The sequence below is a fragment of the Mustelus asterias genome, chromosome 2, assembly GCF_964213995.1.
Source record: "Mustelus asterias chromosome 2, sMusAst1.hap1.1, whole genome shotgun sequence".
Taxonomy (NCBI): Eukaryota; Metazoa; Chordata; class Chondrichthyes; order Carcharhiniformes; family Triakidae; genus Mustelus; species Mustelus asterias.
In genome coordinates this window covers 158124612-158143322 of record NC_135802.1, presented here as the reverse complement: position 1 = coordinate 158143322, position 18711 = coordinate 158124612, and the positions used below count along the sequence as shown (strand labels likewise).

Genomic DNA, 18711 nt, shown 5'->3' with positions numbered 1-18711 from the left:
CTGGAGAGTTATTAATTGCATTAACTAATTTTTCACCATTGCTGCACCATTACAATTTCCACTTGCAATTTTTAGGTAAAATTTGACTAAAATTGACACTTGTCACCTTTTGTTCTCGTGCTGAGTAGTTACCAAGTTTTCTTTTCTTTTCTGCAGTTATACTGTCTGAATGAACTTGCATTGTGATTGGCCTGTAGGATTGCTGAGAGGGCTCGAGGGGTGGGCTAGTTTCTCAGAAAGTGCCTGACACTAACAAAAAGCTGAGTTTCCTATGGGAACAGTCAAAGTAAACTTTTTGTTCTGGTCCTTTTGGTCGAGGAGTATTGGAGGGAATGGATTTGGAAATGGCTGCCTACTTTGAAGAACGCTCAAGATTGGATCAAGAGATGGAACTTATTAAAAACTCTAGCCTTGCCTGTTAACATTTTTTTATTATTTTTTAAAAATCTCTGTAATGGTACTGATGTAGCTTGCTTTGAAGTAGAATAGAGTAGTAAATGATATTCCTTTTAACATAGTATTGTAGTGTTAAGTTATAGTGGCAATGTTATAGCCGTCCTTGATTTTTAATAACTGAAGTAATTGTGTAGAGCACTAATTCATAATAGATTTAATTGTATTCTGAAGTGTAACACTGTGTAGCTTTTGTATTAAAAAAATGTGAAATTAGATGAAAGTCCACTTGCGGTTACTTTTAATACGCTGAGAAATGCAAGCAGGTGAAATAAAACGTGTTTGATCAATATTGCTTCTTCCTCGGGATTTTTGGGAGGGCGCAGTAGAACTGTCATTTCTGCAGTGGTTGTAATAGTTTAATGAGAGGACACTCCTCCACCCCTCCCCCAAATCTATTGTATCCTGCAATGCAGATGCTTCTTGGAAATATGCGGTTGTAGAAACAGAATTAAACTGGACTTATTTCATTTTTTTGTGTGTGACTTAATTACTAGAGCGCCAATATTAAGTTTATATATAGTTTAAGAAATTTTGTCTCCTCTTACATAAATTTCAAGTATGTATAAGTTGATTGAATAAAAAAAGGTTGAAAATTCCCAAAATCTTTCTATAGGATGCTTCATTCATGCACTGAATTTCTTATGGTCATTTTATTTTAAAGGGGCATTGACTTGCATGGCAAGTTCTGTTGTCAAACATTCTTGGATATTTTAAAGTCACATTAAAATTCATTTTTACTTGACCAGAGTTGTTAATGACAGCTGTTTTTCTTCCGAAACGCAAATGTTTGCAAACATCTTTTATCAGATTAGTCTACCACCTAATGTCTTGGTCAATAGGGGCAGCATGTAGACAATACATTTTGGGATGGTGTTTGCTGGCTTCCATTCAAATCCTTCAGTAAGCCTTAGCAGTCAATGGGCCACATAATGTGCAGATGGGTAAAGCATGACGCTTCTGTTCCTGGTAGCTCTTGACTAGAAGGGGGAGGGGGGGTGCTACTGGGGCTGCACACATGTAGAGGCTCAGAACAATTGTATTAATCCTGGGGTACCTAAGCTTTATTTTCATGGGTTGCACCAGTGTGACTATGAAGCCATGTGTGCTTTTAAATCCATGTTCAAAAAAAATTAACAATTATCTCAAGCTACTGATCCAGATCTTAGTACACAGACTCTAATAGATAAAACCAGAGGTAACAGCAAGTATCATACTCTTTGAATCTCCCCAAGCCCATTAAATTCAAATAAGAAATCAGTAATTGGATTGAGATGCTTGAACTTAATGTCCATATGTGCCCATGGGCCACACTTCAGGCACTGTTATATTGTGGCTCGTACTTGGACTATGAAAATGGCTGTGGGGAACTATAGGATTGTGATGTCCATGTAACTCTGGTCTTTGGATAATGACAGAGAAAGAGATGCACTGACTTTTTAAGTTAATTACTTGTCATCGGCCGTATAAGTGCAATTGGTCTTTGCATCGGAGTGGCATGGTGTGGGTGAAAAGAGTAGCCATGGTTCTTACTCAACACTTGCTTGTTTCAGTTTGCCTTTTCTCCCTCCCTTCTCCCTGCCCCCCCACCCCCCAGTCTGGTGAAGGAATGGACACATAGCTAAATGACAGCTTCAGTATTCTTCTTAAGCACTGGTTAATGAAAAGGTTCAAATTAATAATGGAGATGGGCAAATTTGGGGACTGTCCCATTACATTTCATAGAGGGTGAATCTAGAAGGATATCAATCACTTGTAATTTCTGTCATTGTACACCTGAATAAGACTTGGCTAAATGAAAAGCGAATGAGTAGGTTAGAGTAAAATATGTTCCTGTCCAGAAGCTAAATCCACATATTGAGGGGAATCTTTCTGAAACTTGGTTGCAGTTCTAAAACTTGAAGAAATGTTAACTGCAGCAATTTTGTGATGACGCAAAGATCTGAATGTTTCTTCAGACTGTTTGTCCAGTTCACTAGTGACTATATCGGTCATGGTTATGATTCTTGCTAAAGCATTCGTGAGCATTTATACATGACATTTGAGTAGCAGATTGCAAGGCGCACTTTAGAATTATGATGCCCCATAATCCTGGAGTTGAATGTTCCACAAACCACCTCAACTTGAGGCTCTACAGTGAAGCAAAGACCCTGTCAGTTATACCCCAAAGAATTGCAGGAAAATTAATTTGATCACGTATGTTCTGTTAAATCATGAGTCCATGTCCACGTCTGATTTCAGTGTATGTCTTGTAAACCTCTGGCTTTTCTACAAGCTCCTTCCTGCAGCCAATGAAGACCTTGATAGGGTTTTTCCATCGAGAATGGATTTTGCTAACTTTCAAAGCACCACTAACAAAGGAGGCATAAAACTGCATTGCAATTTCAGAACTTGAGCTCTGCTGTTTTGTTTGGTGTGAAGGACATGTAATGCGATCAAAGAGAAACACTACAATACTGCAACCACCTTGCATTCGGCACCTGCTCCCAAAATTCAAACATAGAATACAGTGAAATTCTATCATTCACCAGGTTTGCATTCTTGGATATATTTTGTGTCAAGTAGGTTTCAACTGTCCAAAAGTTTGTACAAAGGAAAAAACGATGCTTTTAATGAACATAAATGATGTGATGTGGAGTTGCCAGTGTTGCACTGGGGTGGGCACAGTAAGTAGTCTCACAACACCAGGTTAAAGTCCAGCAGGTTTATTTTGTAGCACGAAACAGGTGCTACGAAATAAACCTGTTGGACTTTAACCTGGTGTTGAGAGACTATTTACCGTGCCTATAAAAATGTGGGGTGCCATTTTTCCAGCCTGAGATCGGCAGACTGTTGCAGGGACCATGTCCCACCTGCTACAATACCTGTGGTGGGCCGGGTGGCAAAATTTCACCCATCCTGTTTAGGAAAAATAAATGTCATACTTGCTTTTATAAGGCACTCCAGCAGCATATGCTCGGCTTGGAGGTGATGGGAGCTGATGAGTTGGCTGATATTGTGGTAGTAGATTTAAAAGTCAGTCATCTGTGTACAAACACTCCAGTAAGCAACACTGTAGACCACGTGCAGTGTGCACCTTCTACTCCAGAAAGTATGTCCTGGTCACCTTCAATATTTTTACAATTGGGCACATTTTCTGTTCTTGACATTTTCTCAAGTTTTTGGGTTTAAAAAAACCATGAGTATGTGAATATTAGACCCACAGCATTACGGTGCACCTAATTTTGTGTGGCTAAACAAATTTACAAATGCCATGAATGGTGGGATTTTGCCATAACGCAGGAAGAAACCATTTGGGTAATTTGAAAAGTAATCCAGTTAGCCCCACTCTTCCTATCCCTGTAATTATTGACTCTGTGTGTGTGTGTGACACAATTAGCTTTTTAAAATCAAACAGACTAGTAAAAATGCTTTGGGGTTATTTATTTCAAGGCAGCCTTTTGACCTAGCGTGACCTCAAGCAGTCCTAGCAAAATGAGTCCATGGGAATCAAGGGGAAAACTTCATTAGCAGGAGTCATACCTACCGCAACGATGGTTGTGGTTGGAGGTCAATCATCTCTGCTAGGACATCACTGCAGGAGTTTGAGGGTCGTGTCCTAGGCCCAACCAGCTGCAGCTGCTTCATCAATGACTTTCCCTCCATAAGGTCAGAAGTGATTGCACAATGTTCAGCCATTTGACTTTTCAATCCATGCCAGTGTGCAGCAAGACCTGGATGATATTCAGATTAGGGCTGATGGCATTTGTGTCAGGTATTTCCCAACGGAAGAGAATACAACTATTGCCCCCTGACATTCAATGGCATTACCATTGCTAAATCCTCTTTTAATATCCTGGGGGTTACCATTGACCAAGAACTGAGCTGGACAAGCTATGTAAATACTATGGCTACAAGAACAGGTCAGAGGCTGGGTATTCTGCAGCAAGTAACAGACCACCTGATTCTCCAAAGCCTGTTCACCAAAAAGCACAAGTCAGAAGTGTGATGGAATACTTACCTGGATGAATGCAGCCCCTCCAATGCTCAAAAAGCTTGGCACTGTCCAGAGCAAAGCAGCCTGCTTGATTGACACCCCATCCACCTCCTTAAACATCCAACATCAATGCACAGTGACAGCACTATGTACTGTTGACATTCTGCACTGCAATAACTCACCAAGGCTCCTTCAACAGCACCTTTGAAACCCATGACCTCTAACACTTGGAAGGACCATTACCTGCAAGTTTCCCTCCAAGTCACTTGCATCCTGACTTGGAGCTATAATCACATTTCCTTTACATCACCAAGTCAAAATCATGTAATTCACAACCCCACGTGGACTTTAGCTGTTCAATAAGGTAGGACGCCATCACCTTAAGGCCATATAGGGATGGGCTATAAATGGTGACCTATGCAGTGACGCTCGTACCTGTCTAACCCCAAAATAGTAGCTGATGTAGAATGATTGGTTTTTGTTTCTTCAATAAGGATAGACAATTTCCAGGATGTGTGAAATTCCCCAACTAGCCTTCCATCGGTTGCTTTGACAACTTGCAATTAATATAAAACCTTTAGTTGTGGTAAAATGGCACAAAGTGCCTCACGGGAGAATATCACACACAATGTGACACTGAGAATTATAAAAGGACAGGCTATAGACCGAGTTAAATAGGTAAGAGTAAAGGACTGACCAATGGGAAAGGGAGGGGGTAAATAATTTGGGTCATTTTTCTGTTCTGGATTATTGTGTTACTCGGGAAGGTAGCTTAAAATTGATAATTCCTCAGGGCATTAAAAATGAATTAAGGTCTTGGAATCTGTCTCACGATTCCAAGACAAACTACCCACCCCGACCAAGACGAGAATAGCGTTTAATACGGTTTAGAATGAGCTGAGGATAATTTTAACCCTAATACATTCAACAAATGGGGGAAAAAACTGAGGGATATTAATTTGCAAACTCTGCTGTTTGTGCCATCTGCCTCTCCTGAAGATAGCCTTCTGGGGATGACCTGGAGGGGGGAGTGGTAAAATAGTGCAAGAAGATGTGGGTGGTGGTATGCATCTACAACCAATGCTACGCTTTCCTCCTCAAGGTGCTGCCTCAGCACTGCTTCTGGTGGTGCAGTTGAGCTATCAACCTTGTGATTGGCCAGGAATTTTGGGGGCCAGGACTGCTGGCCCAAAAATAGCCTCTGGCCCCTGCTTTCAGGCCTATCATGATGTGGAGATGCCGGCGTTGGACTGGGGTGAACACAGTAAGAGGTCTCACAACACCAGGTTAAAGTCCATAAGCTTTCGGAGCGCTGCTCCTTCGTCAGATGGAGTGGAAATGTGCTCTCAAACAGTGCACAGAGACACAAAATCAAGTTACAGAATACTGATTAGAATGCGAATCCACCAGGCAAGACTGTTCTCTTCCTGTGGGGGAGCACTTCAGCAGTCACGAGCATTCAGCCGTGGATCTTCAGGTAAGCGTTCTCCAAGGCGGCCTTCACGACACACGACAGCGCAGAGTCGCTGAGCAGAAACTGATAGCCAAGTTCCGCACACATGAGGACGGCCTAAACCGGGATGTTGGATTTATGTCACATTATCAGTAACCCCCACAGCTTGCCCCCTGATCTTGCAGAATCTCACTAGCTGTTCTGTCTGGAGACAATACACATCTCTTTAACCTGTGTTTAATGTTCCCTCCACCCACATTGTCTGTACCTTTAAGACCTGGCTGGCTGTAGGGATTCGCATTCTAATCAGTATTCTGTAACTTAATGTTGTGTCGCTGTGCACTGTTTGAGAGCACATTTCCACTCCATCTGACGAAGGAGCAGCGCTCCAAAAGCTTATGGTATTTGCTACCAAATAAACCTGTTGGACTTTAACCTGGTGTTGTGAGACTTCTTACTGTGTTCAGGCCTATCCACAGACCATCCCCCCCTCCCTGCCCCCAGCACTGTTGCATCTGTACTTGGAATGATTCTGCAGGCATTCTTCCAATTTCTGAGTCTGGTCTTTTGCAAAACTTCCAACAGTAATGTGTAGATGGATGATTGCACATCAAAATGTTGCCTTGATCTGTACCACAATTCTCCTGTGCCAAACCCTTGTGTAACCATACAGCTCGTACACTGCATCTCATGCATAATTCAGGTTGCACCTTATGACTCATCGCTGTGCCTAAACCATGTCTTCTAAGGACTTCATAGATGGAACCACTGTAATACAAACATGGTCACTTAGCAACACGCAGGGCACATGGCAGTCAAAAGTGACCATTTGAATTTTTGGAAATGCAGCTGTGTACCAGCATTGGGCAGCAGTGTACCAGCATTGGGCAGCAGTGTACCAGCATTGGGCAGCAGTGTACCAGCATTGGGCAGCAGTGTACCAGCATTGGGCAGCAGTGTACCAGCATTGGGCAGCAGTGTACCAGCATTGGGCAGCAGTGTACCAGCATTGGGCAGCAGTGTACCAGCATTGGGCAGCAGTGTACCAGCATTGGGCAGCAGTGTACCAGCATTGGGCAGCAGTGTACCAGCATTGGGCAGCAGTGTACCAGCATTGGGCAGCAGTGTACCAGCATTGGGCAGCAGTGTACCAGCATTGGGCAGCAGTGTACCAGCATTGGGCAGCAGTGTACCAGCATTAGATAACAGTGAACCAGTATAAGGCAGCAGTGTAACAACATTAGGCAGCAGTGTACCAGCATTAGGCAGCAGTGTACCAGCATTAGGCAGCAGTGTACCAGATGTGTACCAACATTAGGCAGCAGTGTCGTACTTGTTATTGGGAAAGGTGGTGACCAATGCAATGCCATCGGTTGATATTACCACACTAGCTTGGACTGATACTGGGATAACAGCTAAGGACACTGCTTATGTTGCAACTGGACTGCAGGTGGCAAAATTGTGCCTAGGGATCTGTCTGAATCGAGCAAGCCAAGGGAGTCAACCTTGGCCAGAGGCATGTAAGTATATCTAGATGATCATAAATGACCTGGTACTTGCTGACTTGTCCTCAAATTTCTAAGCACATGGGAATACACCATCAAGTTTATGCAACCAGTTCTCATGATTCAGCCTTTGAAGGTCTGGTATCAGGCCAAGGTATCCTTCCTGCCTTTGGGTGCTCCAAATGGATGTCCAATTGAGGTTGAGGTTTCAATTTCTTCCCTTTGTTAAATAATGGGGTCCACGAGCCACTATCTAATTCATCAGCCCAACCCATCTGGTTCACTAATGTCTCTTTAGGGAAGGAAATCTGCCATCCTTACCTGGTCTGGCCGACATGTGACTCCAGAGCCACAGCAATGCGGTTGACTCTCAACTGCCCTCCAAGGGCAGCTAGGGATGGGCAATAAATGCTGGCCCAGCCAGCGACGCCCATGTCCCACGAATGAATAAAAAAAAAGAACTTCATAGAAAAACTACAGCACAAAACAGGCCCTTCGGCCCCACAAGCTGTGCCGAACATATCCCTACTTTTTAGGCCTACCTATAACCCTCCATCCTATTAAGCCCCATGTACTCATCCAGGAGTCTCTTAAAAGACCCTATTGAGTTTGCCTCCACCACCACTGACGGCAGCCGATTCCACTCGCCCACCACCCTCTGTGTGAAAAACTTCCCCCTAACATTTCCCCTGTACCTACCCCCCAGCACCTTAAACCTGTGTCCTCTTGTAGCAGCCATTTCCACCCTGGGAAAAAGCCTCTGAGAGTCCACCCGATCTATGCCTCTCAACATCTTATGTACCTCTATTAGGTCTCCTCTCATCCTACGTCTCTCCAAGGAGAAAAGACCGAGCTCCCTCAGCCTATCCTCATAAGGCATGCCACGCAATCCAGGCAACATCCTTGTAAATCGCCTCTGCACCCTTTCAATCTTTTCCACATCCTTCCTGTAATGAGGCGACCAGAACTGAGCACAGTACTCCAAGTGGGGTCTAACGAGGGTCTTATATAGCTGCATCATTATCCCCAGACTCCTAAACTCAATCCCTCGATTGATAAAGGCCAGCACACCATATGCCTTCTGAACCACCTCCTCCACCTGCGGGGCCGATTTTAGAGTCCTATGGACCCGGACCCCAAGGTCCTTCTGATCCCCTACAGTACTAAGAGTCTTTCCCTTTATATTGTACTCCTTCATCCCATTTGACCTGCCAAAATGGACCACTACGCATTTATCTGGGTTGAAGTCCATCTGCCACTTCTCCGCCCAGTCTTGCATCCTATCGATGTCCCTCTGTAACTTCTGACATCCCTCCAGACTATCCACAACCCCACCAACCTTCGTGTCGTCAGCAAACTTACCAACCCATCGCTCCACTTCCTCATCCAGGTCATTTATGAAAATGACAAACAGCAAGGGTCCCAGAACAGATCCCTGGGCCCTGGGGCACACCACTGGTGACCGACCTCCATTCAGAAAAAGACTCATCTATACACACTCTCTGCCTCCTTTGGGCAAGCCAGTTCTGGATCCACAGGGCAGCAGCCCCTTGGATCCCATGCCCTCTCACTTTTTCTAGAAGTCTTGCATGGGGGACCTTATCGAATGCCTTGCTAAAATCCATATAAACCACATCTACCGCTTTCCCTTCGTCAATGTGTTTAGTCACATTTTGAAAGAACTCCACCAGGCTCGTAAGGCACGATCTGCCTTTGACAAAGCCATGCTGAGTATTCTTGAGCATACTAAACCTCTCTAAATGCTCATAAATCTTGTCCCTCAGGATCTTCTCCTTCAGCTTACCAACCACTGAGGTTAGACTCACTGGTCGGTAATTTCCTGGGCTATCCCTATTCCCCTTCTTGAAAATAGGAACCACATCCGCAATCCTCCGGCACCTCTCCCATCTCCATCGACGACGCAAAGATCATCGCCAGAGGCTCTGCAATCTCTTCCCTCGCCTCCCACAGTAACCTGGGGTACATCCCATCCGGACCCGGCGACTTATCTATCTTGATGCCATTCAAAGATTCCAGCACAACCTCTTTGTTAAAGTCCACATACTCAAATCTTTTCAGTCCACCGCAAGCCCGCAGTACATCCAGCCAGGTCCTTCTCCTCTGTGAAAACCGAGGCAAAATACTCATTGAGCACCTCTGCCATTTCTACTGGTTCCGTACAGATTTTCCCGCCTTCACCTTTTATAGGCCCTATTCCTTCACGTCCTTCAACGAATGAAGTGTAAGAACTAGAGGCTCATGGGACCTCCTCCCATTTGCTAAGCATCCTGGGATGAATGGCATTAAATCCTGCGGCAATGTCGACATTTAGTGCCTTAATTTTAACTGAAGCAATTTCAGAGAATCACAGAATGATGCGGCACAGGAGGCCATTCAGCCCATTATGCCTGTGTCAGCTCTTTGCCTTTACGTGTTCAAAAAAAAGTATTTCCTCACGTTGCCTCGGGTTCTTTTGCCAACCTCCGATTACTGATCCTTCTGCTTTTGGAAGCAATTGCTCCTTATTTCCTTGATCTAAAGAGTTCATGATTCTGAACACCCTTATCGAATCTCCCCTTCAATCTTCTCTGCTGCAAGGAGAACAATGCTAGTTTCTCCACTTATCTGGGACTTTCCACCTTATCCCTGGTGTCATTCTATTAAGTATCCTCTGCACTCTCTCTAAGGCCTTGACATCCTTCCTCAAGTGTGGTGCCCAGAATTGGCTACACTACCGCAGTTCAGGCCTAAGCAATGATTTTGCTGATTCCGCTAAACATTATTTCATGGCAATTGAAATTGAACTAAAGAATGATTATTATTGCCTGATGCTCCACCACACAGAGCTAACCTATTAAGTTCTATCTGATACTTTTCCCAACAACTGAATAACAAAAAGCAAAAGCAACACAGTGGCACAGTGGTTAGCACTGCTGCCTCACAGCTCCAGAAACCTGGGTTCGATTCCCGGCTTGGATCACTATCTGCATGGAGTTTGCACATTGTCTGCGTGGGTTTCCTCCGGGTGCTCTGGTTTCCTCCCACAGTCCAAAGATGTGCAGGTTAGGTTGATTGGCCATGCAGAATTGCCCCTTAATGTCCTGGGATGTGTGGATTAGTGGGGCAAATATGTGGGGTTATGGGGAGAGGGCCTGGTTGGAATTGTTGTAGACTCGATGGGCCAAATAGCCTCCTTCTGCACTGTAGGGTTTCTATGAAATTTCTATAATTTTCCTCCCTTAGATTTGACTGTGCCACAGAAACCCTCAAATTTCCCCATGATAACATGTTACACAATCTGCTCTTCCAAATTGTTCATGAAGTTCCCTGTCCTAGTTTATCTGTTATCTCTATATAACAACATGAGTAGGCCAATAGGCCCCTTGAATCTGCTCCCTCAGTTAATATGATCACAACTTTACTGATTGTGGCCTCAACTCCACTTTCCTGCCTGTTACCCCTCCCTTGACTCCCTTGTCAATTGAAAATCCGCCTAGCTCAGCAATGAATATACTCAATGATCCAGCTTCCACCGAGGGAGATAATTCAAAACACTAACAAGCTTCTGAGAGCAGAAATTCCTCCTCATCTCTGTTTTCAATGGGAAATCCCTTATTTTGAAACTGCATTGTCATGAAGATGTGCTTTATGCCAAATAATGGTTTTTAATACATTGGCTGAAAACTTCTTAAAACAGCCATTTTAAAACACAGTGGCTGATGATAACTTGAAATCGCAGCCAAAGGTGGCTACCCCAATTTGCATTACGATACATCCCACTTCTAAGCTAAATGATGGAGAATGAATGATTGCAAACTCATCAAAGACTTCAGGGGACTATGAAGGAGTTTTATCTGTCATTAGCAAGGCAACTATAGCAAGCACCTGAGCTATTCAACCTTTGGAGAGTGACCATTAAGACTGACCACATGGACAATGGCACCCTGGCTAAGATAGCTTTCCAGACATGAGCTAATCAAATTAACCTTACATTACATGGGCAATTACCTTATTTGGATCACCCTGACAGATGGTCATATGACAAGCCAACCCTTTGTATGTTTTAAACACATGTTTTCACAGTAGAAACTGAGGACAAGCTGCTGAGAGAAAAGAACCAACTGAGGTTTTTGATTTGATTTGATTTATTATTGTCACATGTATTAACATACAGTGAAAAGTATTGCTTCTTGCACGCTATACAGACAAAGCATACCGTTCATAGAGAAGGAAACGAGAGGGTGCAGAATGTAGTGTTACAGTCATAGCTAGGGTGTAGAGAAAGATCAACTTAATGCAAGGTAGGTCCATTCAAAAGTCTGATGACAGCAGCAGGGAAGAAGCTGTTCTTGAGTCGGTTGGTACGTGACCTCAGACTTTTGTATCTGTTTCCTGAAGGAAGAAGGTGGAAGAGAGAATGTCCAGGGTGCGTGGGGTCCCTCCTGCCTTCTGCTCCAATCTACCTGGCAAGCTTTGATTTGATTTGATTTGATTTATTATTGTCACATGTATTAGTACAGTGAAAGATATTGTTACTTGCATGCTGTACAAACAAAGCATACCATTCATAGCGTACATAGAGGAGAAGGAAAGGAGAGGGTGCAGAATATCATGTTACGGTCATAGCTAGGGTGTAGTGAAAGATCAGCTTAATATAAGGTAGGTCCATTCAAAAATCTAATGGCAGCAGGGAAGAAGCTGTTCTTGAGTCGGTTGGTACCTGACCTCAGACTTTTGTATCTTTGTCCTGACGGAAGAAGGTGGAAGAGAGAATGTCCGGGGTGCGTGGGGTCCTTGATTATGTTGGCTGCTTTGCCAAGGCAGCGGGAAGTGTAGACAGAGTCAATGGATGGGAGGCTGGTTAGCGTGATGGACTGGGCTACATTCACAACCCTTTGTAGTTTCTTGCGGTCTTGGGCAGAGCAGGAGCCATACCAAGCTGTGATACAACCGGAAAGAATGCTTTCTATGGTGCATCCTTAAAAATTGGTGAGAGTCGTAGCTGACATGCCAAATTTCCTTTGAGCCCAGTTTACTGGCTATTACCATCCGATTACATCAAATTCAGCCTGAAACAAGCTATATCACCAAACTGTGTGTGCTGTGTTTGTGTATCTTATTATTTTACTTAATACTTAGATCGGTTTAAGTATAATAAAGCTTACCACCTTGTTCAACTAAATAGAACCTGTCCAATTGGTTATTTTATGATCACGGTGCGTTATCGGTTAAGTAGTCACTGAATTGGCAACCATATCCTTTTCAAACAAAAAAACCTGGTGCAGTGAAAAGAAGGGAGAGATAAATAGGGAGAGTGATTTACCTCCTCCTCACCTGGACCTAATAGAAACAACAACGTGTGTTTATATGGGTGGCACAGTGGCACAGAGGTTAGTACTGCTGCCTCACAGCGCCAGGGACAAGGGTTCAATTCCTGGCTTAGGTCACTGTGTGAGGTTTGCACGTTCTCCCCGTGTCTGCGTGGGTTTCTTCCGGTGCTCCGGTTTCCCCCCACAGTCCGAAAGACATGTTGGTTAGGTGCATTGGCCATGCTAAATTCTCCCTCAGTGTTACCTGAACAGGTGCCGGAGTGTGGCGACTGGGGGATTTTCACAGTAACTTCATTGCAAAGTCTATTTGTGACTAATAAATAACCTTTAAACTTTTAATGTAATAAAACATTCCAGGGTACTTCACAGGAGTGTTGTAAAACAAAATTTGATATAGAGACACGGAAGTCGATAGTAGGGCAGCTTAGTTGAAGAGGTAATGTTTTGAGGAGTGTCTTAAAGGTAGATAGGTAGAGAGGTGGTGGGAATTTCAGAGCTCAGTATCCTGGCAGCTGAAGGCACGGCCACCAATGTGGGAGTGTCAAAATCAGGGATGGTCTAGACACTGGAATTGGAGGAGTGCAGATAACTCGAAGGACTGCGGGGCTGGGACAAGATTGCAGAGATAAGGAGGGATTTGAAAATGAAGATTGGTTGACCAGGAGTCAATTAGGTTAGCAAGCCTAGAGGTGATCGGTAAACTAGAATTGATGTGAATGAGGAGACACAAGTGGGGGCTTGGATGACCTCTGATTTATGGAGGAAAACCAGTCAGGAGTTTATTGGAATAGTCACTAGAGTAACAAAGACACTAATCAGGGTTTCAGTGGTAGATGAGCAGGGCATGGGTCAGGTTTGATAATATTACAGAGGTGGATGCTTGCAGCTTTGCAAACGGTCTGGTCCAGCCTTAGACAGTTTCTGAGGGAATGCAGCTTGTAGTGGGGATTGAAGACAAAACAGTGAAAGAGTAGTTTGGCCCCAGCTTGTGCATTGTGTCTAGTTCTGGACACCACCCTTTAGGAAAGATGCATAGGCTTTGCACAGGGTACAGAAGAAGGTACAGAAACTGATAGCCAAGTTCCACACACATGAGGACGGCCTCAACCGGGATCTTGGGTTCATGTCACACTATCTGTAACCCCCGCGACTTGCCTGGGCTTGCAAAATCTCACTAACTGTCCTGGCTGGAGACAATACACACCTCTTTAACCTGTGCTTAATGCTCTCTCCACTCACATTGTCTGTACCTTTAAGACTTGATTACCTGTAAAGACTTGCATTCCAACCATTATCTTGTAAATTGAGTTTGTGTCTTTATATGCCCTGTTTGTGAACAGAACTGCCACTTACCTGATGGAGGAGCAGCGCTCCGAAAGCTAGTGAATTTTGCTACCAGATAAACCTGTTGGACTTTAACCTGGTGTTGTTAGACTTCTTACTGTGAAGGGTCAATAACCAGAGGCACGGATTCAAGGTCCACAGCAAATGAACAAGAGACAACATGAAGATAAACTTCTTTACACGGTAAGTGGTTAGAATGTGGAATTAGCTGCCTAATAGAGAAAACAGATTGAATAGCAGCTTTTAAAAGGGAAGTGGAGAAATATTTGAAGGAGAAAAATTGCAGGGGTATGGGGAAAGAGTCAAGGAGGGTGTTCAAAACCATGAGGGGGCTGGACAGAATGGATAGGGAGAAACTGTTCCCACTCATAAAAGGAGCGAGGATGAGAGGGACGCAGATTTCAAATGATTTGCAAAACTAACAAATGCGACGTGACAGAAAATATTTCCACGCAGCGAGTGGTTGGGGTCTGGAATGCACTGCCTGGTAGTGTGGTGGGTGGTGGTTCAATCGAGGTATTCAAGAGGGCAATATTAGATGATTACTTGAACAGAAACAATGTACATGGGGTACAGGGAAAAGGCAGGGGAATGGCACTAAGCCCGAATGTTCATTCCTCGAAAAAGTCAGAACAGAGCCAATGGTCTGAATGGCCTCCTTCAGTGCTGTACTATTTTATGGTTTTATGTCCAGGGATCCAATTCGAGCCAAGTGAACCCTCTGGATCATCCTAAGCTCTGTCAGCTCTCTCCTATCGATCAATATTTCTGCTCCTGCACAGATAAATGTATATCCAGTTTTTTATTGACTCTTTTATAAGATGTGGGCGTCGCTGGCTAGGCCAGCATTTATTGTTCATCCCTAATTGCCCTTGAGAAGGTGGTGTTGAGCTGTCTTCTTGAACCGCTGCCGTACATGTGTTGTAGGTACACCCACAGTGCTGTTAGGGAGGGAATTCCAGGTTTTTGTCTGAGCAACAGTGAAGGTAGAGCGAAATATTTCCAAGTCAGGATGGTGGGTGACTTTGGAGGCGAACTTGCAGATGGTGGTATTCCATGCGTCTGCTGCCCTTGTCCTTCGAGGTGCTATTAAAGTTGCTGCAGTCTACCTTTGTAGATGGTACACACGGCTGCCACTGTGTCGGTGGTGGAGGGAAAGTGACTGTGGATCGGGTGCCAATCAAGCTGGGCTGCTGAGTCCTGTTTGGTGTCGAGCTTCTTGAGTGTTGTTGGAGCTGCACCCGTCCAGGCGATATCCCAACTATTTCTTAACAGAATCCTGTGAAACATTTCCTATTCTGATCCACAGCCATTATTCAATTGGGATTCAGAATTCCTCCCATTTATGCCTCAATGAAGCACATGTATGTAATTCCAGTACTTTAGCTCCAATACTGTAATATGAATATAAAAGCATTTTTAGGGATTTCCTGAATGCTTATTTGGTTCCCCTACATAAACTAAATTGGTCTCTGTAATTTAAATGTATTGAGTAGTTACTTGTGTTGCCAACTGTCCCATGATCCCTGGTCCCTGTGGGAATACACATTCCAGCATTCTTGATTTCAGTTAGTTTAAATACTTTGCAAAGGCACTGTCTACAATCCAAGCCAGTCTTCTACTTCTCACCTTATTCTCATAGAATCAAAGAATCCCTGCAGTGCAGAATGAGGCCATTCGGCCCATCGAGCCTGCACTGACAACAATCCCACCTGGGTGCTATCCCTGTAACCCAAACTACTTACCCTGCACTAAGGGTCAATTTAGCCTGGCCAATCCACCTAACCTGCACATCTTTGGAGTGTGGGAGGAAACCCACGCAGACACAGGGAGAACTTGCAAACTCCACACAGACAGTGACCCGAGGCCGGAGTTGAATCCGGGTCCCTGGCGCTGTGAGGCAGCAGTGCTAACCACTGTGCTACCATGCCGCCCTGATGTATTCTGACGAATTATCAGTGTGGCACAATTCTGATGAATCTCCTCCTCTGAAAATTTGACTCTCATCAGGAAATATCCTCTAATTATCTCCAAACACAAGCTTTCCTTTTTAGTACATCTTGAGCCAATTTAATGAAACCAATGAACATGCTTCTCCTTTCCGGTAAATTTTCCAATTACCTCAACAATCCAGAGGCCACTAATTTATCTCCTATTTCCTTAAATTTGCTTATTATTCCCTAACAATTGTTCAATTAAGAAGATTTCTTATTCACTTGTGCCAAGTAATTATAATTCCCCTAATTTCTTCCTTTCACAAACTATCTCATGCTCCACGTCCCCAATCTGAACCCGCGAGAATTTCTGACTTCTCCTAATGAATGGGTAACAAATTCCTAATTCCAAAAAGGGGATGTGGGAAGATCCCTGCTCTCCGCTGTTTCACACGGTTGTCTTCTCTGAGGATAACAGCATTCATACTCCTGCATCAGCCACTCTGCTGTTGCCTGTTGGTCATCCAGCCAGCCGGCCCAGACCGCCACTGGCCACGCCGCAGTCTGAAGCTGCTCATGGTTGCCCTCTGAGATTTGAAAGAGATGTTCAAAATCATGAGGGGCCCGGACAGAGTAGACGGGGAGAAACTGTTCCCGCTGATAAAAGGATCACGAACGAGAGGGACACAGATTTAAAGTGATTTGTAAAACTAACAAAAGCGACGTGACAAAAATCTTTTTCACACAGCGAGTGGTTGGGATCTGGAATGCACTGCCTGGCAGTGTGGTGGATGGAGGTTCAATCGAGATATTCAAGAGGGCAATATTAGGTGATTACTTGAACAAAAACAATGTACATGGGATACACAGAAAAGGCAGAGGAATGGCACTAAGCCATAAGGCCCATTTGGAGAGCCAGTGCAGACACAATGGGTTGAATAGGGCAGCATGGTGGCACGGTGGTTAGCACTGCTGCCTCACAGCACCAGGGACCTGGGTTCAATTCCCAGCTTGGGTCACTGTCTGTGTGGAGTTTGCACGTTCTCCTCGTGTCCACGTGGGTTTCCTCCGGGTGCTCCGGTTTCCTCCCACAGTCTGAAAGATGTGCGGGTTAGGAGGATTGGCCAGGTTAAATTGCCCCCTAAGTATCAGGGGGATGAGCTAGGGTAAATGCCTGGGGTTATGGGGATAGGGCCTGGGTGCGATCGTGGTCGGTGCAGGCTCGATGGGCCGAATGGCCTCCTTCTGTAGGATCCTATGTTTCTATAAATGGCCTCCCTCTGCGCTGTAACAATTCTGTGATTCTGTGATTGCTTGAAGCAACCTGGAAGGAAGATGTGTAAAAGCTAAGTGTTTGTCAACTTGACACCCACAGGCTTTATGGTCCTTACCCTGATTTGAGTTTGCAGTTGCGGTTACATCCACTGAGAGGTGTCCGTCACAACCCCTCGAGTGAAGCAATGACGTCTCAACCACTGTTCCTCACTGAAATTATGGTAAGGCAATTGTTCCTAAAGGACCCTTGGCAGATATGGCCCCTTTCTGACAGTCCTCCTCCTCCTCCTTCTAGCAGCTTGTCCTGCACGGAGTGGCCTCTCTTCATTGCCCAGTGATGCTGGACTCCAAGAGAAGGTCATCCATGTCAGGAAGCAATTTCTTATAGCGCAAGCTTTTAAATCAAGGAAGAATTACTTAACCATCAGCCAGACCAGTCCCTGGAGACTACTGAAACTCTCGGCAAACATAAGAAAGCTCCAACAAAATGCATATGATTGCACCATGCAGTCGGAGAAATCATCCAGCAATCAACGTGTAAATATCTGACACTATCTTAAGTAGCACTGGTGGTGGTAAGGGTGAGGTTGTTGCCACCTTCATTCTGTTAACTATCACATTCAGCTTTGCGGGATTAAAACATTGTGTACTGGTTGATTTCGTTGTAGCTGGCGAGCTCTTGTCTTAATCCAAAATGATGTGGAGATGCCAGCGTTGGACTGGGGTGGGCACAGTAAGAAGTCTCACAACACCAGGTTAAAGTCCAACAGGTTTATTTGGTATCACGAGCTTTCGGAGCGCTGCTCCTTCATCAGGTGAGTGGAGAGTTGGGTTCATAAACACGGCATATATAGTCAAAGACGCAATTGCAAGATAATGGTATCATTGGCCAAGCAAAGAAAGAAAGGACACTACTGTGGCCAGATGGGAAATGTGGCTAACTTCAGGACAAGAGGTTTTAACTTCAGGCTGTGTATGTGGACTGCTCTGGTTAATTGCAACAAATGTCTTTGGTTTTACAATGGGTGATAAAGTCAGCAGGAAAGAAACAACACACCATTCTAATCGGTCAAATGGACAGGAACCTGGTCCGGAATGGAGCCAGAAAACTGATTTTGGATGTTAGAAAGGCTGAGGACAATTGCCCGAAGGCCAGGCAGCTGCAGTAAACCAATTCAAATGATATGCCTGTGGTCAGTGCCTATGTGCAGAAATGCATGTGCTTCAGCCGGATTCAAAGGATAAATATTGATGTTTTGGAAAACAATTAGAAGAGAAAAACAGAAGCAAGAATAAAGGAATCTCAAGCTGTAAGCTAGATGAAGTCTGATCCCTCTCTCTGCCTGTCCAGCCTGAGTGGGTAGAGGCACCCCTACTGGATAAATAGAAGTAGTTAAAATCTATGTTTGTAAACTTATTATAGGAGATTTATAGGGGAATC

At 44.4% G+C, this 18711-nt stretch overlaps 1 protein-coding gene across 1 annotated transcript in view; it reads left to right on the top strand.

The window, feature by feature from the left end:
• The window catches only part of ctnnb1 (catenin (cadherin-associated protein), beta 1), a 32587-nt gene extending 31389 nt beyond the window's left edge, over window positions 1-1198 (top strand). Inside the window, exon 16 of the mRNA XM_078199466.1 lies at window positions 157-1198. The gene's annotated coding sequence lies outside the window, so the exon portion shown is untranslated. The remainder of the gene's footprint in view (window positions 1-156) is intronic.
• Window positions 1199-18711: the final 17513 nt, after the last annotated feature.